The 21,592-nt window shown below is 43.1% G+C and overlaps 1 long non-coding RNA gene across 3 annotated transcripts in view; it reads right to left on the bottom strand.

Moving 5' to 3' along the window:
• Positions 1-21,592, bottom strand: part of LOC109457455 (uncharacterized) — a 611,744-nt gene that overhangs the window by 278,474 nt on the left and 311,678 nt on the right. The window contains exon 1 of one of the 3 annotated variants that reach the window (XR_012489844.1): positions 929-1,319. The exons of 1 other annotated variant lie outside the window; for it this stretch is intronic. This is a non-coding gene — a long non-coding RNA (uncharacterized LOC109457455). Of the gene's footprint in view, positions 1-928; positions 1,320-21,592 lie in introns of those variants that run through there. One more of the 3 variants, XR_002139027.2, reaches the window with a different exon arrangement.

The following is a 21,592-nucleotide window of genomic DNA, read 5'->3' as shown; positions in this document are numbered from 1 at the left end:
CTGTAAATCCTCATCATTGACGTCAACAGATTCTGTGATTTTAAGTGAAACGAAGAACAAAACCATTTACCATAGGTTAGTTGATGCAAACAAGAGTTAAGTTCCTATGACATCTCATCACTGTGATAACAAAATGACATCAAATGAAAAGACATTATTCAAGGACTTTCCGTACTTTCTACAGGATGTTAACAGGTATTAGGAACAAAAAGGACAAAGGGATTCAGATGTGTTTAAGAAACACTTGATTAAATAGTTAAGCAGTTTTGTTTACTGCAGGATTGCTCAGAGCCTTAACAAGATAAATTTCCCTAAGAATCTAGAGTGAGATAAACATGTTTCCGAAATGACTGGGGACTCATCTTTCATGAAAAATACTTTGGGAATTTGGTGCCCAGTGTTCTTTCCCTGGATCACACTGCCTCTCATTACTTGGGTGAATTACCTGCGTCTTCCTGGTACAGACATGCCTCACCTTCCACCTGTCTCAGAAAACATCCTTATAGCCAATATAGTCAGCCGGCTAACTCTTTTCCCTTTAATTTCTCCTGTTCAGGAAGTAAAGACTATACTGTCTGAGCCCCTAGTGGGGAAAGTTATTTTCAAATCAAGGAAGGCAGAGTTATAAGATTGAGTGCAAGTCCTAGCTTGGTTAATATCTTTTTACATAGTCGTAAGAAAATAAAACCCAATGAAGGCTTAATTTTTTTCGCGTTTTTCAAATAGTGTGGCATAACCAGATTATCTCTTCTTATAGTTCTATGTCTGCATAGGCAATGCCGTGGTTAACGCCTCTGATCTCTCTTAGCGAGGTTAGAAACTATCTGACAAGTCAGTGGCTTAGTTAAATTCAATCTTGCCTATTATATGCCCATGTCCTCCCGCGGGGTCTCTGTTCACTGACCCAAGAGGTATGATACCCCCATACCTGTCAAAACACACCTTCTTATGTTTCCTCACATCCAGACATAGACTTAGGAGTGGTCCTCCTGAGAGCGCCGCTGTCTTTTCACAGACGACACCTTGTCAGAGCCACTGCCCCACGTCACTCCAAGATGAAATGGCCTAGCATAGGTTTCCCGATTTTCCATCCAGCACTCTCTCCTAGGCACCACAACCTTTTGATGAGGCCACACAACTCCTCATTTCCAGGTGCCTTGGTAATCACCAAAGCTGCCACCCTTCAGAGAGTGACACAAATTCCTATCAGGTCCACACTCTGTCATCATGTGCCTTAGAGCTGACGCCCAAGCTGCCACAGCCAATCCACACTACTTTGGTCACAGTGAAACAGCCTCAGGAAAAATCGTTGGCTCATTCAGCCCTGCTCCAGCTGCAAGCGAAACCTGCCAGACCTCATTCTACTCCTATCTTCCTGCCCGCTTCCTTCTCCTGGCCCATTATGTGTCAGACAGGCTTCCCACGGGAACACGATGTCTCTTGTGGTTGGACGCTATGTGCATATGGAAATATTATCTGCACAGTTTGTTACTCCAAGTGTATTCTTATTCCCTTGACTAAAGGGGTATGGGTCTATATCCATATCAGGACAGAAAGATTTTTCCATATTGAATGTGTTTATGCATAAATATATGCTGCTTGCCAATCCCTGAACAAGCCATACACTTTAACACTTCCATGTCATTGCTCAAGCCACTCCCTTACTTCCCTTCACTGCCTATCGGCATCCCACCCACCTATGGAAGACTTGCATTTTCCAGGCTTTGTTAACAAAACTCTGATTTTCCTTTAGGAACCGACTCTTTCATGTGATTAAGTTCATGTGGGTTTGTGTGGGAATGACCCATCCACTGACTCTGCGATAGATACATAATCCAGCTTTGGCCAGTCAAAGCCTATAGTCACCTGACCACCATGACCGGCTCAGGGACATGCCAGTAACTCAAGGAGGCCAATGACAGTCAGCCCAGAACTTCTGCTAGAAATTATAACACTTTGCACTGAGATTCTAGGATGTCAGAATGTAAGCCTAGACTCACAGCAGTTTTCTCTGCCTCAATTTGGGAGTGTCAGTGAAACCAAAAGAAAGGAAAATACAATCCAGAGAAGAAGACATATTATTGATAATATTGTTTGAGTTTCTGAATCTAGCCATCTTGAAACTAGCCCTGTTCACTGGCTTTTCAGGTCTGTGAGCCAATACATGGTGATGATGATGATGATGCTGGTGGTGATGATGATGGCGACAGTGATGGTTATGATGGTGGTGATGATGATGGTGATGGTGGTGATAATGATGGTGGTGATGATGATGGTGACAGTGAAGATGGTGACGGTGATGATGATGGTGATGGTGATGATGATGGTGACGGTGATGATGATGATGATGATGGTGATGGTGATGATGATGGTGATGGTGATGATGATGATGATGGTGACGGTGATGATGATGATGGTGGTGGTGATGATGATGATGGTGGTGATGATGATGGTGGTTATGATGATGGTGACGGTGGTTATGATGATGGTGACGGTGATGATGATGATGGTGACGGTGATGATGGTGATGGTGACGGTGATGATGATGATGGTGGTGATGATGATGGTGATGGTGGTGATGATGATGGTGGTGATGATGATGGTGACAGTGATGATGATGGTGATGGTGATGATGATGATGATGGTGATGGTGATGATGATGGTGATGATGATGATGATGGTGATGGTGATGATAATGGCCACCTAAGTCGGTGGAAGCTGGTAGAACGGATGCTGTGGTATACCACCCTAATCCCCTCTAGGACTGAGGCACTCGTTCCATCAGTGGCCATGCGTGCTGTGAGCTGAGGGTCTGGCAATCGCCTTTAGCTGCATGAAACCAGCTCATGCAAGGTTTTATTCCCTTTCTAGAAGAAGCTCACATCTGATGGCTGATCAATACAGGTGTACACAGGCCCAGAAGCCTTGTCTTAATTCCAAAAAATTCTGAAAGCCTATTCCATATCCAATTTCCTCAAACTGCCTAATCCTGCTTCCCTCACTGCCTCGCAGGTGCTATCCCCAAGAACAGTCCCTAAAAACTCCCTCCATGCAAATCTTCATCTCAGAGTCTGTTTCCTGGGGAACTTTATCTAAGACAATGGGGTTTCTGCCTTTGTAACCAAAGGAGTCCTAACTAATATACAATCCTACAAGGCCCAATCCAAATGCCACCACTTGCAAAAAATCTTCACCAACAGTTGTGCTTCTTCCTTAGCTCCCGGAACTTGTTAACGTGAACCTTCATTGAAAATTATCCATTCCTCCTCCATTACAGCTGATGGTCTGTGTGTCTGTCTCCTCCTGGAAAATTGTAAGCTCTCAATCTTTTTTATGTCTGCTGGCCACTTTGCACATAATTTGCACTCATCATAAATTGACAAGAACCATGAGAAGCATCCTCTTGAAATTCCTCCCTGGGATCACTTTAGGCAGATGGTGAAGACTGTATTAGTTATCCCCTGCTGTGTAACAAAATATCCCAAAATTTAGCAGCCTACAACAACAAAACATGTATTATCTCACCAGTTTCTGCGGGTAGGGAATCTGGAAGCAGCCTAGCTGGGCGGATCGGGCTCAGGGTCTCTTATAGGACTGTAGTCAAGATATCAGACAGAGCTGTGACACATCAAGGTCTAAATGGAGCTGAGGGACCTGCTTCCAAGATGGCCATGTGCAGGAGGCCTTAATTCCTTACACGAGGACCTCTGCACAGGGCTGCTTGAGTGTCCCCACAACATGGCAGGTGGCTTCCCCAACAGGGAGGGACCCCAGAGACAAAGCAAGGAGAAAGCCACAATGGCCTAATGTCAGCAGTCTCACAGTTAAGAGGAGCAGAACTAGGGCCTCCCTTTGGAAGACAGGCATCTCAAAAAGAAGTGTCGACATGTTTTCAAACCACCGCAAGGATACCATTCATTATACTGTATAGCTTCCTCTCTGAGCCATAGGAGCATCCTCGCTAATCCCACTAGGAAAAATACTAACTTTTCATAAGCAGCTTGATTGTTTTTACCTCCTGTGTCCTGTGAATTGGGTAACTGATTTTGTTTTACTCTTTGCTCCTCAGAAATTTAAAATCAGATTTGCGTCCTGCCTTCATCAGGGGTAAAGTATTTCATGGCATGTATTTTATACGCCATCCTCATTTCTAAGTTTTGTTTTTCTATTCCCTGGGTCTCTTTGTGCATAATTTTGCTTATTTTAAAATTTAATTTACTTTGCTATATGCTATGCAAGCTAACAAGCTGCCTTAAATCCTTTTATTAGGACAAGGCTCGGTATAAACAAAAAAGTCCAAGCATACAAATGTATACACACACACCTAAAATAGGGCTCTGCATTTACTAGGATATGTCCCTAGAGTCAGAGCACCAAATCATTTAAACAAACCCCGGTCATTTAACCTGACAGATCCTGTGGTAAAAAGAATGATAAAAAAAATTAAAAAAAATAAAAAACACAATAACTGCTAACATTCATTGTGGCACTGTGCTCAAAAATTTCATTCACTCTTTCATTTAAGCTTCACGATGTCTCTTGGATTTAGGTACTATCATGATCCCCACTTTCCTGGTAAGGCTTGGAGAGGTGAAGAAACTTTCTCAAGTTCACATTTCCAGAAAGTGGCAGAGCCAAGATTCAAATTCAAGGTCATTGGGCCCTTGAACCAAAGCTGTATGCTGCTTCTGCTTTTTTTTTTTAGGGCAAATGGAAAATAGGTTTTAACATGTTGTCAGTGAGAAGACTGAAGCCCACAGAGGTGAATTCAAAGTCATCAAGTAGTTAGTTGTTGGTGCCTAATGTTATGGCTAGAGATTTGGGGTAGGTAAAGGAACAGGAAAACATACGACTGAGGACTTCATAGTCCATGCAGCAACAGGTAACTCATAAAGTAATTTTACAATAGAGTTTACATGAGTCAAAATGAATACAATATAAAGTATATGTTACAGGTATTCAAGGCAGAAAACTCCATGACTTGAGAAGATTACTGAAGGCTTCTAGGGAAAGGTGAGCTTTAGGTTGGACCTTGAAGGATAGACTAAAATTGGATGGATCAAGAAGACACTGGAGCAACAGCATGGAAAGTAGCACAACAATGACATCCTCCAGGCATCATTTAAATAATTCCACAACCTTTGGCCCCTCAGAAACTACCTCTTAGATACACCAGTTAATGTGTCTGGTAACTTGCACAGAGAAAATACGCGTACACACATACATATGCATATACATTTCAAATGTGGAAAGGAAAAGCCAAAAGTAGCAAGAAAACGTAGGCACTGGAATAGAAAATCAGAGATGGTACAATGGTGGCTCTCTCAAAAAATAAGAATCAGGGATATATAGGGCACAAAGAGTTGTCAACCATTACCCTGTCATTTCTGATTTATAAGCTGAATCAATAAGCATGCTTAAGCCCTGTGGGAAGAGTACTGCTTGTGGGGTCATAAGCCATATGTCATATCTGTTTCCCCGAAAATAAGACCTAGCCGGATTTATCAGCTCTAATGCATCTTTTGGAGCAAAAATTAATATAAGACCCAGTCTTATTTTACTATAATATAAGACCATGTCTTATATAATATAACGTAACATAACATAACATAATATAATATAATACCTGGTCTTATTTTACTATAATATATGACCAGGTATAATATAATATAATATAATATAATATAATATAATATAATATAATATAATATAACATAATACCAGGTCTTATATTTCAGCATGGCCAGAGATGATTGCACTCCTGGAGTCTGTTTGCTCATCTGTAAAATGGGAATAGTGCAAATATTTTCTTTGTGAAGATCAAATCATGTAATTTACAGGGAAATGCTTTCCAGCCCATAAAACAGCATAACAATCCCTAGACCAAATCGTTTGTAGATATAAGGTTAACACAGCGATTGGAGATAACCTAGCACAAACACCTTCCTGATGTTTGAATGCCCACCACACACTCTGTGACTTCCATCTGAACTTCTTCAGTGTCAGGGAGCTTCCTTCCACACAAGACTGTGTATCCCATTTGGGGGCAACTTAAACGGAACTAAGAGTTGCCTCTTGGCATTTTTCACTGGTCCTGGATTGATCAGCTAGTAATGTCTGCCATGTGTGTATAAATGAGAGGAAAAGGAAGGCGTGCCACATGCTTGCCATTGGTGGGAGATCAGAGACAAATCGGAACAGCTTGGCAACTGCTCTCCCACTGTCCACATCCCTGTCACTCTCTTCTTACCAGCCCCACTCATTTCCTATTCTCTATCATTCCTGGGGCTCACGAATGCAATTTTCAGTTTTCTGTGTCACAGTAAAGTAGAAACAATTCATAAAGTGTCCCCCAGCCTGACATTCTGTGTCACTGTCCGGGGCTAGTTCAAAGCACGTCTCAGTGACCTCTTGCTCAGTCCCCCAAACTGCCTACTGCAGGACGAATCTGCCTGGGGAACAAGGTAAAGAAATCATTTATTTCCATGCAAACGTCCCCTTGATGGGTAAGGAGGCAAACGACAGCAGCTGGATCTGCCCTGTAAGGCTGAAGTGTCTCTAACTAGAATATGGCCCCCAGTTTTCCACTGGGGAACCTGTATTAGCAGTTCTGTAAGCAGGTCACCGAGGGGAGGCAACTTTCTCTCGGGCGTCTTTGCCCCTAGCAAATCACAGCTATGCGTAGAGGAAAAGTAGGGTAAAGAGATGGGGCCAGAGCCTGGGAAGGGGCAGGAAGAAGGGAAGAGTCAAAAAAAAAGGAATAAAACAGGATACCAGCCTCATCGCTTACCACTCGTTCTCAAAATGTTTCTCTCACCACACTGAACTACACACAGGTTGCACGATGTGCTTTCTCTCTTCCGGGCCTTTGCACATGCTGTTCCTTCCCCCTGGAATGCTCCATTTTGCTTGACATGACTACTCGTGCTCACACGTAAGGTATTCGCTGGGATGTCGCTTCCTCCAGAAAGCCTTCTGAACCCTGGATAAGGGTCCGCTAGACTTTCCCTATCACTACACTGCTCACACTATATTCTCATTATTTTTTACTTATCAGTCCCTCACTAATAAAAACAATAGCCAATGTCAATTGAGTGCTTAATATGTGTTAATATATATGTCGCTTAATAGCACAACAACGCTACAAGGTAGTCTCCCCATTTTACAAATGGAGAAACAAGCTCAGAGAGGTTAAATACCTGGACCCTGGTAACAATGGTTACGTATCGAGCAAGGAGCAGAGCTGTGCTTAGAAGCCACGTGCTCTTAACCGCCATGCGACAGTGTATCCCCTTCCACACGGGGCAAGGACTATGTCCTGGTCACCTTAGATCCCAGCACTGGGGTGGCCAGCAAGGACCCTCAATGTATATGAGTTGATTGAATGAGGTGCCATAGACTGAACATGTGTATCCTCCCAATTTTACGTGTGGAAAACCTAAACCCCAAGGAGAGGGGTGAGGAGGGTGGGACCTTTGGGATGGGCTTAGGGCCCTTATAAAAGAGGCCCAAGGAAGCTTCCTTGTCCCTCTCTGTCACGCAAGGTCACAGTGGGAAGACAGCGGTCTGCAACCCAGAAGAGGGGTCTCAGCAGAACTCCACCATCCTGGTGCTCTAATCTCAGCCTCCAGAACTTCAAGAAATAATTTCTGTTGTTTTTCAAGCCACCCAGTCTATGGCACTTTGTTGTAGCAGCCCAAACGGACTATGATGGAATGAATGAATATGGGAGTGGATGCATAGAAGAATCATTACGTATTTGAAATAAGAGATTCCATAGGATCAATTGCTATTTGAAGAAATGAGGCTATGAAGGGAATTACTCTCAGAAGAGCCTGTGCTTCTCAGAACAGCCAGAAAAAAACAAGCAAGCAAACAAACAAAAACCCATAATTTATCCTAATCAACAAGGGAAGCCAGAACTCCAAACCAGAGAGGTAGTGCCAAGGGTCAGGTCCAAAAAGGAGGCTGTGAGTAGGAAATGAGGCGAGGGGTCAGGAGCTCTGGAAGCTAGAAATGGGAAGGGATGCAAAGGGCAGGAAGACTGAAAGAGACAGGTCAGGAAAGAGAAGAAATTAAGGGGTGACTGGAAGACTGTCGTCACTAGTGCTAGCCACACAGAGCAGGGGTGGGTGGGTTGCCTTAGAGTCATGGACAGATGACTCTGCATGCTGCTGTTCCCCTAAGCAATGTTTGACTCTCACAGTATTTTCCTTGCCTTGTTTATAAAACCATATATTCTCTGGACTAGCCACTTTAATTTTTCCCACAGTTGTTCTCACAGTAGTTTCAATGCTCTTGTCCAAGACACAGGTAAGATAAGAAAAGGGGTTAGGAATAACCTCTGCAAGGTCTAGGGTGGGTGGGGAAGGGCTCATTTATAAGTTGTCATATTTAGTACACTGGGCCCATTAAGCTCCATCCCTGCACAATTCATTTATTACTATCTACAGTTGCAGAAAGCTTCTAAAATTCCATAAACGCCTGTTTGGTGCCTTTTGTGTACTAGGCAGTAACCTGGAAGATAAAGAGATGAGTAACACAAGGTTAATTTCTACAGGCCCAGCAAAGGACTGTATGTTCAATTAAAGAAAGCCAGAAGAGAGTTGAAAATCCGAAGAGCTCAGAGGGTAAGGGGGGAGGAGGGTGGTAGATGAAGGTAAAGGGGATCAAATATATGGTGATGGAAGGAGAACTGACTCTGGGTGGTGAACACACAACATGATTTATAGATGATGTAATACAGAACTGTATACCTGAAATCTATGTACCTTTACTAACAATTGTCACCCCAATAAACTTTAAAATAAAAAATAAAATGTAAAAAAAAGAGAAAAATTGAGCATCATAAGGGAAAAAAAAGAAAATATCCGAAGACCTGAGCGCAAGACAAGGTCCCAGTTCAGGTCTTCTAGGCTACAACAGTGACCAGTCACTCACTCACTCTGTGATCCTGCTCAGTGACCTCACTGTGTCCTCATTTCCTCATCTGCAGATTATTATCCTTACCTCATAAGGTTGTCCTGGGAATGAAATGAAAGAGCACATCCAAAAGCATTCTGCAAAAACTGTAAAGCATTCAGCATATTCAATGGTCATTACTAGAAATTCTAGCTCGCTACAGTGCCACAGTTTTCATAAGCAGGTTCAGCCAGATGCCTAGAATAGAGATTTGAATCCCACAAATGCAGACTTGACAAACAAACTTCATTTGAGTCCAGCTGATCTGAATTCATGTGTATTGAGGATCTGTGACACACAAAACACAAAAGTGAAATTGAGTCTTATACCAGCTATGTCAGCTAGTATTGTCTCCCTATTTTAAAGAGGGTAAGACAGGTAAAGTAACTTGCGTGAGTTACAAACAAATAAATAGAGCTAGTATTTGTATGGAGGTCAGCCAGTCTCCCCGATACCATGTTGCTGTCTTTTTTTTTTTTTTTTTTTTGCAAATGTTTTATTCTGTAAATACTGCCCCAATCCAGCCCCTGAATCAGTAAGCCCCAGACAATCCATCACAAAGGATCTCCATACTCCATAACCCAGTGATAACTTTTCTCCTCACTTCACAATCTCATTATTCTGTAAGAAACCCATAAGGGACAAGCATATCAGCAACGAAAGGAAAGGCAAATATAAGCCAGTTTCTTTATCAGTGTTTCCCATGCTTGTGATTTCAGGCTGTGGAGGAGGAATGGGAGCCGTAAGTAATACTAATAGCATCGCCCAAGGAGTAGCAGATAACAGCACCCATGGTCCCAGGAAGAAACTGCCTTTGTCCCATATGGATTTTTTGTTACTGTCCTGGCTGTGAGATGAGATTCAGAGAAATCAGATGTGATGGGTATAGAAACCCCACGAGCTCATGACTCCCACAGATTCCCAAAAGAGGCACAGGAGCAAAGAATGGGTTTCCCTATGTACTGCCTGTGCAGACGCTTTGCAGTTTCTTTCAAGGCAAGGAAGACAAGCCATTCTGTGGAGAGCCTGGCACTATTCCCCTGGGAGGAGAGAAGTGTCTGGGGGCAGACCTTACCACTGCCGATGGGATTCCTCAGGCCTTGGAGGGCTGAGCAGGTGGAAACTGAACTTTTGGGGAGAAGCTATAGGGAGACAGACTGTATCTCAGTATGAGGAGGAAATTAACATTCCATAAGGAAGTGGGTACACTCAAGAGGAAGTGGGCACTCTGCCCCCCGAACACTCAAGAAAAGCTAGGAAACCTCAGAAGGGATGTCACAGAGCATATCTATGCATCTGATGTGGTGAGATGATCAGAGGACACCAAATTCTGTTCCAAAACGGGGATTCTGACTGGGGTTGGCATCACAGAGTAGAGAAGGTCATAGAATCTGAACTCCAGCTTCTCAGTGTATTACCTATGAAATCTTATTCAACTTACTTAACTTCTCTGGGCTTCAATTTCTTCTGTGAAGTAGGGATTATAATAATAGTGATTTTATAGAGTTGTGCGAATTAAACGAGTTCATGCGCGTGCAGTGCTTTAAAAGAGTGTCTGATACGTAGTCAGTACTCAGCAGACATGCACTAAGTACTTATCAGGTGCCAGATTCTCTTCTGAGCCGCAATCATGCACGAACAACACAGATAGGACTTACTCTCAGGAATAAACAAATGTATATAATTCCTGATGCTGATGCTGGTAAGAGCTATGAAGAAAATAAAAGAAAGTGATAAAATAGAGTATCTTGGAGGAAGGGGTGAGGGGGAGTTAACAAGGGCACATAGAGGGACCTGTCTGGGCTGAACTGTACCAAATCAAGAGAAGAAGCCAGCCATGCTGAGCTGGGGCATCCAGGCCGAGGGATAACAATCACAGAGGCCCTGAGACAGATCAAAGCTTCATGTGTTAAGAAACAAGGGGAAAAGGAGGGAGAAACAACGGGAGACGGCATCAAAGGTGTGGGCCGGGTCCGGGCATGAGGGCTCTGTAAGCCCCAGTGAGTTTGGAAGTTATTTTATGGCACGTGGGAAGACACCTGAGGTTTTAGGCAGGGTAAGACACTGCACAATTTATACTCGAAAGAGATCATGCCCTTGACTTTTAAAAACCTCCCATGCAGGATCCTTCCCGTTCTTTCCTCATTTGCAGAAGTCCCCAAGGCCCTAAAAGAGCTCAGAGTTACAAGACAGGAGGTGTCTGGGTCTCTAGATAATCTCGTAGGCGTCCTCGTGCTAACCAGGAACACTGACGTTGGGTTGCCGTGGAGTAAAAATAAACTTTAGGTATTAAGCCAGTGAGGGACGGCGGGAAGGAGGGAGGAAGAGAAGAGAGGAGGAGGACAGAGGGAGAGGAAAAGACTATTTCTGCTGCTCTATGAAGAATGCAAATGCAGGGTTAGTAATGAGCTATAGTGGAAGCAGGAGACCCTCCGTCTATCTCGCTCACAGTGAACAGAGTGGGCAATTGTTTTTAAGTAACTGAGTGGGCTCCATGGCTAAGCCATGGCATGAATCAGTAACCAAGCACCTTCCTTGTGAAAGTTGGCGATAAAGTGAAATAGCAGAAAATAAAAGTAGCAGACCAGGTGAGCCCGAGACAACATCCTCCAGGTATCCTACTTCCCTTTTCAGGAGCCAGGTTTGAAATAAATAATTTTTTTATTTTTCTCTATCAGACCAGACCACCCTCTTGAGTCCTCTCCAGATAGGCAACATTTGCTTCCAGGGGTATAGAGCACAAAAATGACAAGGCACCGGTAGTTGGGTTTTAGGCAATAACCAGGCACTTGCTGACTCTATGCATCCTGGCAGATGCCCCCCGACCCGAGAACAACAGGAACATTAGGTGCACACATCTGTGCACAGTCACACATTCGACAAGCATTTACTGAGCCCCTACTTCACACGAGGCACTGATCTAAGTGCTGGGAATCCAGTCGTGGACCAAACAGGCAAAGTATTTTTCTTGCCAAAATAGTCAATCATATACAAGGCAGACAAGTTTCCTATTCTCACATGTACAATTTCAGATGCTAAGTGCTATGAAGAAAATAATATAGTATAATGTAATACAGTATATTTGAGGAAGGGGCAGGGGGACAAAAACTAGGGCTGACATGGACACTGACCTCCTGGGAGGAAGGAAAGGGACAATAAGCAAACAAGCAGAAATGTGTGTCAGGTGGTAAGAAGCACCATAGTGAAAATAAAGCGGGAGCAGTGGAGCAACGGTGGGAAGGAGGTTAAGAAGTGGATCAATAGAAGGATACCTAGGAAGTCATATATTCAAACCTTATGATGCTTTAGTTATGGGGACAGGGAAAAGGAAGGCGATAAGGATATCCCCTTTATTTCTGGTTTGTGCAATGGATGGAGGTGTCATTTACCAAGATAGAGGACAGCGTAGGAAAAGCGAATTTGCGTAGAGAAAATCCTGAGTTTGGTTCTGAACATCCCTCTGCAATGTTCAAATATGAGTAATGATATCAAGTAGATGATGTACAACAGCAACATACAGATGGTAACTGAAGTTTTGGGTATTGTTATGAACTGAGTGTTCCTGTCCCCTCAAAATTCATATGTGGAAATACCCCCAAAGCGATGTATTAGGAGGTGGAACCTTTAGGAGGTGGAGCCTTTGGGAGATGGAGCCTTAAGGAGGTGGAGCCTTTAGGAGATGGAGCCTTTGGGAGGTGGAGCCTTTGGGAGGTGGAGCCTTTGGGAGGTGGAGCCTTTGGGAGGTGGAGCCTTTAGGAGGTGGAGCCTGTGGGAGGTGATTAGATCATGAGGGTACCGCCCTCACGGATGGGGTTAGGGCCCTTATCAAAGAAAGCCCATAGAGCTCTCACTACTTTCTACCATGTGAGGGCACAGCAAGAAGATGGCCATTTATGAACCAAGAAGTAGGCTCTCACCCGCCACTGCCTCTGCCAGCACCTTGACCTTAGACTTCCCAGCCTCCAGAATTGTGAGAAATAGACATTTGTTGTGTAACCCACGTAGTCTATGGTATTAAGCCAAAATAGATTAAGACAGAAATGAACGAGGATTCTTAAGAATCTGAAGGTCTGCAGTGCAGGGTAGTAATGGCAGCCCTACGAATTTGTCCATGACCTGGACTCCTGCCGTCCTTTTGCTCCACCATTTACAGAATGCAGCCCTTGTCACATGGCCCAAGATAGCTGCAGGAGCTCCAGCCAGTAAGTCTGACCAGACAGGAAGCACACAGGTGCTTTTCTTCTGGTATTAATTTGCTCTGAAACCTTGGGAAACTTATCTACCCTCCCTGGACCTGTTTTCCCATCTGATCTGTCAAGTTCCTTGTTGCTCTAACATGTCCTACCTCTGTCAGAATAGGGGCTTAGTAGCTTCCATCCAAAAGCAAAAAGTCTGAGACACAACCATACAGAGTATTGATTGATTTGACTGAGAAATCTGACCTTTAAATATTCCATTTTCATATTTGGTGCTTTGGATAGGAACTCTCCAGGGAACTCTAAGGGTAATTGCTTTTGCCTCTGCTTTAGAAGGGACTGACTTTGATGCAATGCTGTTCTCATCTGCAGGTTTAATTTAGCTCTTTTGTCTGTATTAAACTCACTGGGAAGTATCCCTTGTGTGGTGCCAAACCCATCACATGCCCAGCCATTTCTAGCTGAATTTAGACTTGCCCTTTCAGCTAAGGATCCTGGGGTGCTCTGATGGCCTAGGTTGGACAAACTGCCTTCCAACTCCCCCAGGATCTTCTCTCTGGGAGCTGCGAGTAATCTGGACCAGCCACTGGGTGTCAGCATTGCTTTGTCCAATTATAAGGAAAAAAAAAAAGATTTGTGTGGTTTGGGGTTTACATAGTAAGCTTGGGGCTCTAAAGTGGACACAACCACAATTTACATTTTTACAGCTCTTAGCATTAACAAAGAAGTCCATGTCTCTGTCTTTACATTCTGACTCCCTCTCCTCATCTCAGGCCCTCTGTGTCCCTTGCCTAGATTACTGAAACAATACTCATTGCCCATTTTCTGTCCCTCAAGTCTATCTTTTTTCATCTGGCTATAATCAGGACTATAACACACTCAATTACAGAATAATGAGCCCCCTGTCAGTAGAGGTTTGTAAACAGAAGCTACAAAACCACCCAGCAGATGTGTGTGTATGTGTATCTTATAAATATAAATATATGTATAAATGCATATACACCTGGGTCTTTTTTCTGGCTTGAGAACCTTTGCTAACTCCCTATTGTCCGTAACAGAGAAAATCCTGAACTGCGTAGCTTTGCAAACAGAGCTGTCCATTAGCTGGCTGCCTGCAACCAACCCCTCGGTCTCAACCAGCGTGCTTCAGTAAGAATGAACAAAGAAAACTTCACCTGCTCCGTGTCTCTGCCCACCCTGCTTACCACGAAAACCTCTCATTCTTCTGGAGCCTCCCCCAGGAAGCTTATGGGAGCCCTGCCCCAGTGCCCACTCCCCAGCCTAAGCTCAGTGCCCTTTCTGTGGGCACCCAGGGCGCATGAACTAACTGGACAATTTACCCTAGTGTGTCGAAGCCTTCTGTGACGTGTCTCTCACCCACTAGATTAGGAACTGCTTTAGGACAAGGACGTCAAGGTATTCATCTTTGTGTCTCTGGCTTCTGTCACTGTGTCAGCTGGTTGTTGACAGTTAATATATTTATTTAACCAAATGCAATGGAACCTAGGGAGTTATTAAGCTTATTTTGCTGGATCTGCTTCGTCTCTTACAGGCACCCCCTGTTCACCGTCCCAATTGCAATCATCCTGGTTCAGAGTTTTCCAAACTTGTCACGTTCTTTGGAGGGTGATTTTTGCCATACCTGGGCATCACATGGGCTAGTTTTTTTGTGTTGTTTTTTTTTGTGTTTTTTTTTTAAAAAAAAAGCTTTTTCTTTACACCCACTTATATTTGTCTCAAATAAATTTGTTTTAAAAGAAAACTTTATATTACTACCATAATCAAAAACTTATATCACTTGCCACAAAAAGTTAGTTTAAGAAAATAGAATGAAAAACATGCTATTGAATTCTAGCTAGACAATCTTGCCACTCTAGTAGACATACTGAGACCATTCATGAGTCTTCTATCCCTTTCTGTGTCCAGGCCTCTTTGACACATGACTTTGATTTCCTCTCGCTAAATAGACAGCGCCCATTTCTCCGTCCCTTGATTCTGGATTCAGCCATAGAACTTGTTCTCGCCAAAGCTGTGTTAGTGGATTTGACACGTGCGCAGGCATGACAAGCTCTTACCTGGAATCGCTCCTCTGCAGCGAGAATGTGCCCAGGCCAACTCAATGGAAGGATGTACGAAATGCACGAAGCAGAGCCCAGCCAAGAGTCAGCTGAGAATCTAACTGCTAAACTTGAGAGCAAATCCAGTCCAAGACCAAAAGAATCACTGGCCTTAATGGCTGACCTCAGGCTCCCAAGCTAAATAACAGTTTATTGTCGAAAGGCACTGAGGTTTTGTTGAATGTTTGCTACATACATTAATATAGCAATGGATAACGAATATACTTGTCAAGGCTCTGAGCCTGAAGTGTGTTTTCTCTTTGTTAAAAAGGTAGATTAGAAAGTGTTAGCAAGGTGTTAAAATACTAGCTCCCAATTGAAAATGTTTCTTTGAAATAATCAGATGGATTAAAATAGAACGGAAAAGGGAATAATTGCCTCATTTCATAATTTCATGTAATTCACCATAGTTTATACCTAAAATTATCTCTGTACCTTTCCCACACTTTGAAATAGGCTATCCTAGTTCTTGCCTTTTCTACCTTTCTTGCCCTTTCTGGTCCAAAATGGTCTTGGGCATATTGCTAAAAACTAAAGCCCAAAATTATTTAAATTCCAAGTGCCCCAAGAACTGGTACCAGCCCTGCCCTTCCAGGCTTGCTCCCGCTGCTTCCCCACTTTATATAACCAGTACAACAACCCAACTCTATCAGCACTTACTGAGTACTTACTTACTGCCGCTGTTCAGCCAGAGCTAAGAACCTAACTAGGGGGAAGGGGGGAAAGGGGTGTGATGGTTAAGAAACAGGCTTCACTTTCATCAAGTTCTCAGCCCATAAGTAAAGCATGCAAGCAACCACGTAACTCTAATCTAATATGTGAAGAGTAAGCTATAGAAACCCATAGGATTGACATCTAATGCAAATGGTCAGGAGCAGGAGAAGTTTGAATCACAGAAGGATCCCAAGGGCATTGAAGTCCTTGGATACAATGAAACCTCTCTTGATTCTTCCACCATAACTTGGAAGAAGTGTTCATTTTTCTGAACCCCAGCTCTTCAGAGCTCATTATATATGATTTATACTTATATTATCCATTCTCTCAGATGATCAACTCTTTACGGGCATTGATCATTTATCTTTACACCAACCACGGCAGTAGCAGGTCAAGAGGCAAACGCTGAGAACTAACACATGTTTGGTTGACGGATGGATGGACAGATGGATGAATGGGTGTATGAATGGGAGGTCATAAGAGAAACAAATCATATTATAAGAAAATCTTTTGGCTCTCTTTAAGTCATTCCATTTAGGTGGTGGCCCAATCCATGGTTCCCAAATCTGGCAGCCCATAAAGTGTACCTAGGGAGCTTTAAAACATGCGTATTCCTGGGACCTACTGCCGTAGGGTATTCTGATTCAACAGATACAGGATGCAACCCAGTAACACATATTTTAACAAGCTCCCCAGAGGATGCTGAAATATCTGGTCCAAGGAATGATGCTTGGGGATTATATGTCTATCACACCTGAGTTTCACATGGCTTCATACTCGCAGGTGTTCTGTTTGTGAAACGCTCAGCCTTTCTTTTCATGAATGTTTCAGCCTATCCAGATAACCTGCAAGAGGAAAATACTCCTATGACTTGGAAAAATCCACAAGGAGCTGTAACAATAGTAATGTAATGTACTGACATATATTGAATGCATACTTAATAAATTTCAGGCATTTTGCCAAGTGCTTTCATTTAGCATTACTTATTTAATCTTATCAGCAATCCTAATTAGAGTTTTTAAACCATTTTATTGAGATATGATTGACATACAAAAAGCTGTATACATTTAATATATGCAGCTCGATGAGTTTGGAGATAAGTACGCAACTGTGAAACCATCACCACAATCTATGTCATAAGCATATCCATCACCTCCAAAAGTTTCCTCCCACCCTCTTAATAATAGATTATTTTATGTGATAAAAATATTTAACATATGACCTACCATCTTAGCAAAATTTTAAGTACACAATACAGTATTGTTAACTATAGGAACTGGTATGGTCTGAATGTTTGCACCCCCCAAAATTCATACGTTGAAATCCTATCCCCAGAAGTGATGCTATCCGGTAGGAGGAAGGACACTGTGGTGGTGATCGGATCCTAAAGGTGGAAAGTTTGGGACCCCCTTCCTTACAAGCTACTGTAACAAAAATACCATAGACTGAGTCACTTAAACAATAAACATTTATTTTTCACAGTTCTGGAAGCTGGGCAGTCTAAAATTAAGGCACCGGCAGATTCGGTATGTGGTGAAAGTCAGCACCCTGGTTCATAGGCAGCCATTTTCTCTCTGTAACCTCACATAGCGGAGGGGGCGAGGGGGCACTCTGAGGTCTCTTTCATAAGGGCACTAATCCCACTCGTGAGGGCTCCACCCTCATGACCTAATCACCTCCCACAGGTCCCACCTCCAAATACCATCACATAGGAGGTTAGGAGTGTAACTTGTGAACTTTGGGGGGGGGGCACAAAATTCAGTTCATTATAATACATTATATCCAACGACCTTCAAAAGCTCACTGCCCATCACTAAACATTTGGCAGGCCCAAGTCTCCCTTAAAAGAAGAAAATAATTTAGAATATACGAGTCAAAAGAAGGAAAACAGTCTAAGATAGTTCTGCAATTGCTCTGAGAGACATAGTCTGTAACAAGTCACATCAAGCAAACAAGAATTCTGAAAGAGCCAACATAGTTGGTTTAAATTGTGGTTCTGTCACCTATAAGGTGTGTGACAACTTACAGGTGTCTAAGCCTTGATTTCCCCATCAGTAATATGGGATAATCATACTACCTGTTTCACTAGGTTGTCGAAGATTAAGCAAGATAGTACAAGTGAGTACAGGTGGAAATTATATTAATAATAACAGTAATATAATAAAACTATTATGTGCTTATTATGTCGTATCAGGTTTTGCTCTAAGCAATTTATAACCTCCCAGCCAATAAAAACAAATCTATAACATCCTAAAAAGGTGCTCGCCCATCCTCTTCTTGGACTTCCAGTGAGGGGTAGCCATTAACTTCCAGGCTCTCTGCCTAGAATGTAATCTTTGTGGAGGGAAAAGTCATCCCTTCTCACTTACTATGGTAGTCCCAGACCTAGATAGCTTTTCTCAAATAGTTTTTTAAGAATCACATCAGTGAGACACTTAAAGGATTAACTATTCTATAGGCTTGTCATTGATATTAATAAAAAAAAGTTCACATTGAGCATATCTAATATTAATCGTTAATGATAACACTAAATTGATTGAGCATTTGGAGCATATCACTCTACAGGGATGATCGCATCTAAGCCTCGTGGTAACCCAATGAGATACGCACGATCCTATGATCACTCTTGTTTTATAAAAATATATCCTGTGGCGCAAAGAAAGCTAAGGAGGCTGCCCAAATCCCCAAACTTCGTTACATAGTAGAGAGGGAATTTCAACCAGGCAGCCTGACTCTGGCATTCATGCTCTCACAATACATATTGTCTCTATGGGATGCGACACTGGAAGGACCCCAACAGTCAGCATCCTTCCCTTTGCAGTAATCTGCTTTCCATCAAAATCTTCTTACTTTATCCAGAGTGAAGTGCACACAGCTAGATCTTTAAGGACCTGAACATCCTGGGGCCCGTCATATATTGTCACTGCGCTTCCCGGATTCCAGGTTAAATAAAGGAGGAGGCCCTGCTGCTCACAGACGTGCAGATGATGGGTTGCTGGTTAGCATGTCAGCTGAAGGACAATATATTTTAATGCAAATGCAATGAGCTGGAACGACAGCGTTTTCTCCGAGAGCCTTAACTAGGTTAGCATGACCTCCGAGAGGGACCAGAATTCTAACGGCCAAATTAGAATAGAAAGTCTTATGGAGATGTCTATGCTAATCAGCCATGTTTTACTGGAACGATTCCGTGCAGCACAATGGCCATTTGCCAGTTTCAGCCAGGACATCATTTGGTCAGGTGACCGACAGAAAATGATGACTCAGAAAGTGCAGGGGAGGCCGGAAAAGTAGTGGCAGAGGTGGGATGGAAGTACGAGGACCCCAAAGAAAGCAGATTTTCCTTACAGGAATTCTAGCACACGTCATGCCTGCTTTGCGGTTTGTTTGTGCTGCAGTAAAACCCTCTGTTTGAGAGTTAATCGGAGCCATGTACCTCTGGACCCTGAAAACAGGGACAAAAAGGAGAGAAAAACAAGAAAACGGTTCTGTCCAGACTGAGGGATTTCCCCTTGCACCTAATCTTTGCTCTTGGCATGCAGACCTTGTGTTCTGCGGAAGTAAAGGGGAGATGCCATCTTCTTTGACCTGGGCCCCCCAAAAAAATCTCATCATCCCTTACATTTGTTTTGTTTTGGACTTTAGGGAATTGATAGAAGCTGAGCTGGTGAGACATAGAACTTTGCACTGACAAAAGCTAAAAAAAAAACCAATCAAACCTGATTTTCTCTACCTTACATGTGTCAGAGTCAACGACGATCAGAGAAGGAAAGTTATAACTGAAGATGGACCATAGTGCCCCTTGGTACAATGCCATTTGAACCAATTTTTAATTGTTTTCAAAAGATGTCTTGGCATCACCTCAGATATACTGCATCATCACCACAAGGGGAAACAGAGGAGAAATCACCTATATTTTTAAATAAGCTGTCCGGGTGAGTCCAACGTAGGACCGCGTTTGGGAATTCCTGCTCCGGACCACACTTCCTCGCGTCATCACCACACAGGGGAAAAGCACTGATGCTCTTTGGGTCCGTGCGGACCAGCATTCGGGCTCCACCTGCAGAACCAAGAGCTGTGATCCAAATAACATAGCTGTTCTGCATGTAGACATTGACCCCAAACACCATGAAAGTAATTAATATTCACCTAGCACTTGACGTGTGCCAGGAACCTTTACATAGATTATTTTGTTTCAGTCAAAGGTTAATGTCACTTAAATATTTAAAAATACAATGTTTATATATGTTACTCTCAGTCAGAAATGTTTAGCAACAATGACATCATATGTAATGGGATCATGCGATTTTGTTCACACTTCAACCTGGATGAAGATGGAAAATAAATTTATTTTGCTTGCAACTGAACTTCCATTTGTCTGTAACTTCCATCTGACAGAAAAATGAACTAAACGATCAATCTAGTTTAAATTCTGTCTCTTCTTATTATCTAAATTGCCACTTTAGGTCGTGTCAGTCTCCCTAGAGTAAGAAGTTTTTTAATCTCTCAAATAGCCTCTCCCTGTTTCTCCACCAAGATGAATTCTGGGTAAAGTGGAGAGAGAGGGAAGTGTGATTTAGCGCATTCACACTGACAGGTGGGGTAGCGGGATAGCGTCCTGCCCATCCTGTTCCAGGGATCACATCCCTTGTCCACCTGCTTTCTGCTTGCTCCTCTGGCCTGCACAGCAGAAATGGAAGCTGGAATGACATTCCTCTCATTTGCTCTCTTGCCTCAATCAGAGGCGACCCCGGCAATCTGGGCCTCACCTAACCTACTGCTAGCAGCATCGATTTCTCTAAGGTTTGGCTGGAACTCCGCTCTCCCCACCTGGCAGGTCTGACCTGCCGTCTTTACTGCAGGGCCAGCTTGTCCAAACCACCGTGCTCACTCTGGCAAGATCCCAAACACACTCTCAGGTATCTGGGAGCAGCCTATATACCACGCAGGACCAGCAGGTCCGTCTTGTGCTGTAGGCGGGTGAAGAAGCAAATCTCCGCTCAGTCTTGCCCTCATTTATCTAGTGAGCCTCCTGCTGCCTGTGCCAAAGCCAGCACAGGGACGAGAAAATCAGGGCCATGGCTTTGCTCTGCTCTCCCACTCCCTTCTGTCTCCTCCCACTTCCCACTCCCTGAAGCCAGCGAGGGGCAGGCTCTTCCACTCGGCCTTCCTGAGGAGACCTTCCTTAAACAATGTAGCAACCCCCTCTCAAAACTAGAGCCTAGGGATCAAATATATGGTGATGGAAGGAGAACTGACTCTGGGTGGTGAACTCACAATGTGATTTATAGATGATGTAATACAGAATTGTACACCTGAAATCTATGTAACTTTACTAACAGTTGTCACCCCGATAAACTTTAATTGAAAAAAAAATGTAAAAAACTATAGCCTGGTTGCTTGTGGATGGTCCTTTTGGTCTGTATCCTTCCTCTGGTATTTCTAATTTCCCCCTTTCTTTCTCTAAGCAAAAGAAACCTCCAGCCAGCTAGGGCAAAGCCCATGTAATTGGGAAAATGAAAGATAAACAGGTGAATATTTTTTAAAATATCACCCCATTGTACATGTGTATGATTTCAAAATGAGTTTTGTAAGGAAGGCAAA

This window comes from Rhinolophus sinicus, linkage group LG10 (assembly GCF_036562045.2).
Source record: "Rhinolophus sinicus isolate RSC01 linkage group LG10, ASM3656204v1, whole genome shotgun sequence".
In the NCBI taxonomy this organism is placed as follows: Eukaryota; Metazoa; Chordata; class Mammalia; order Chiroptera; family Rhinolophidae; genus Rhinolophus; species Rhinolophus sinicus.
Note: the sequence above shows the minus strand (reverse complement) of the source record. Positions and strands in the feature narration are given on the sequence as shown.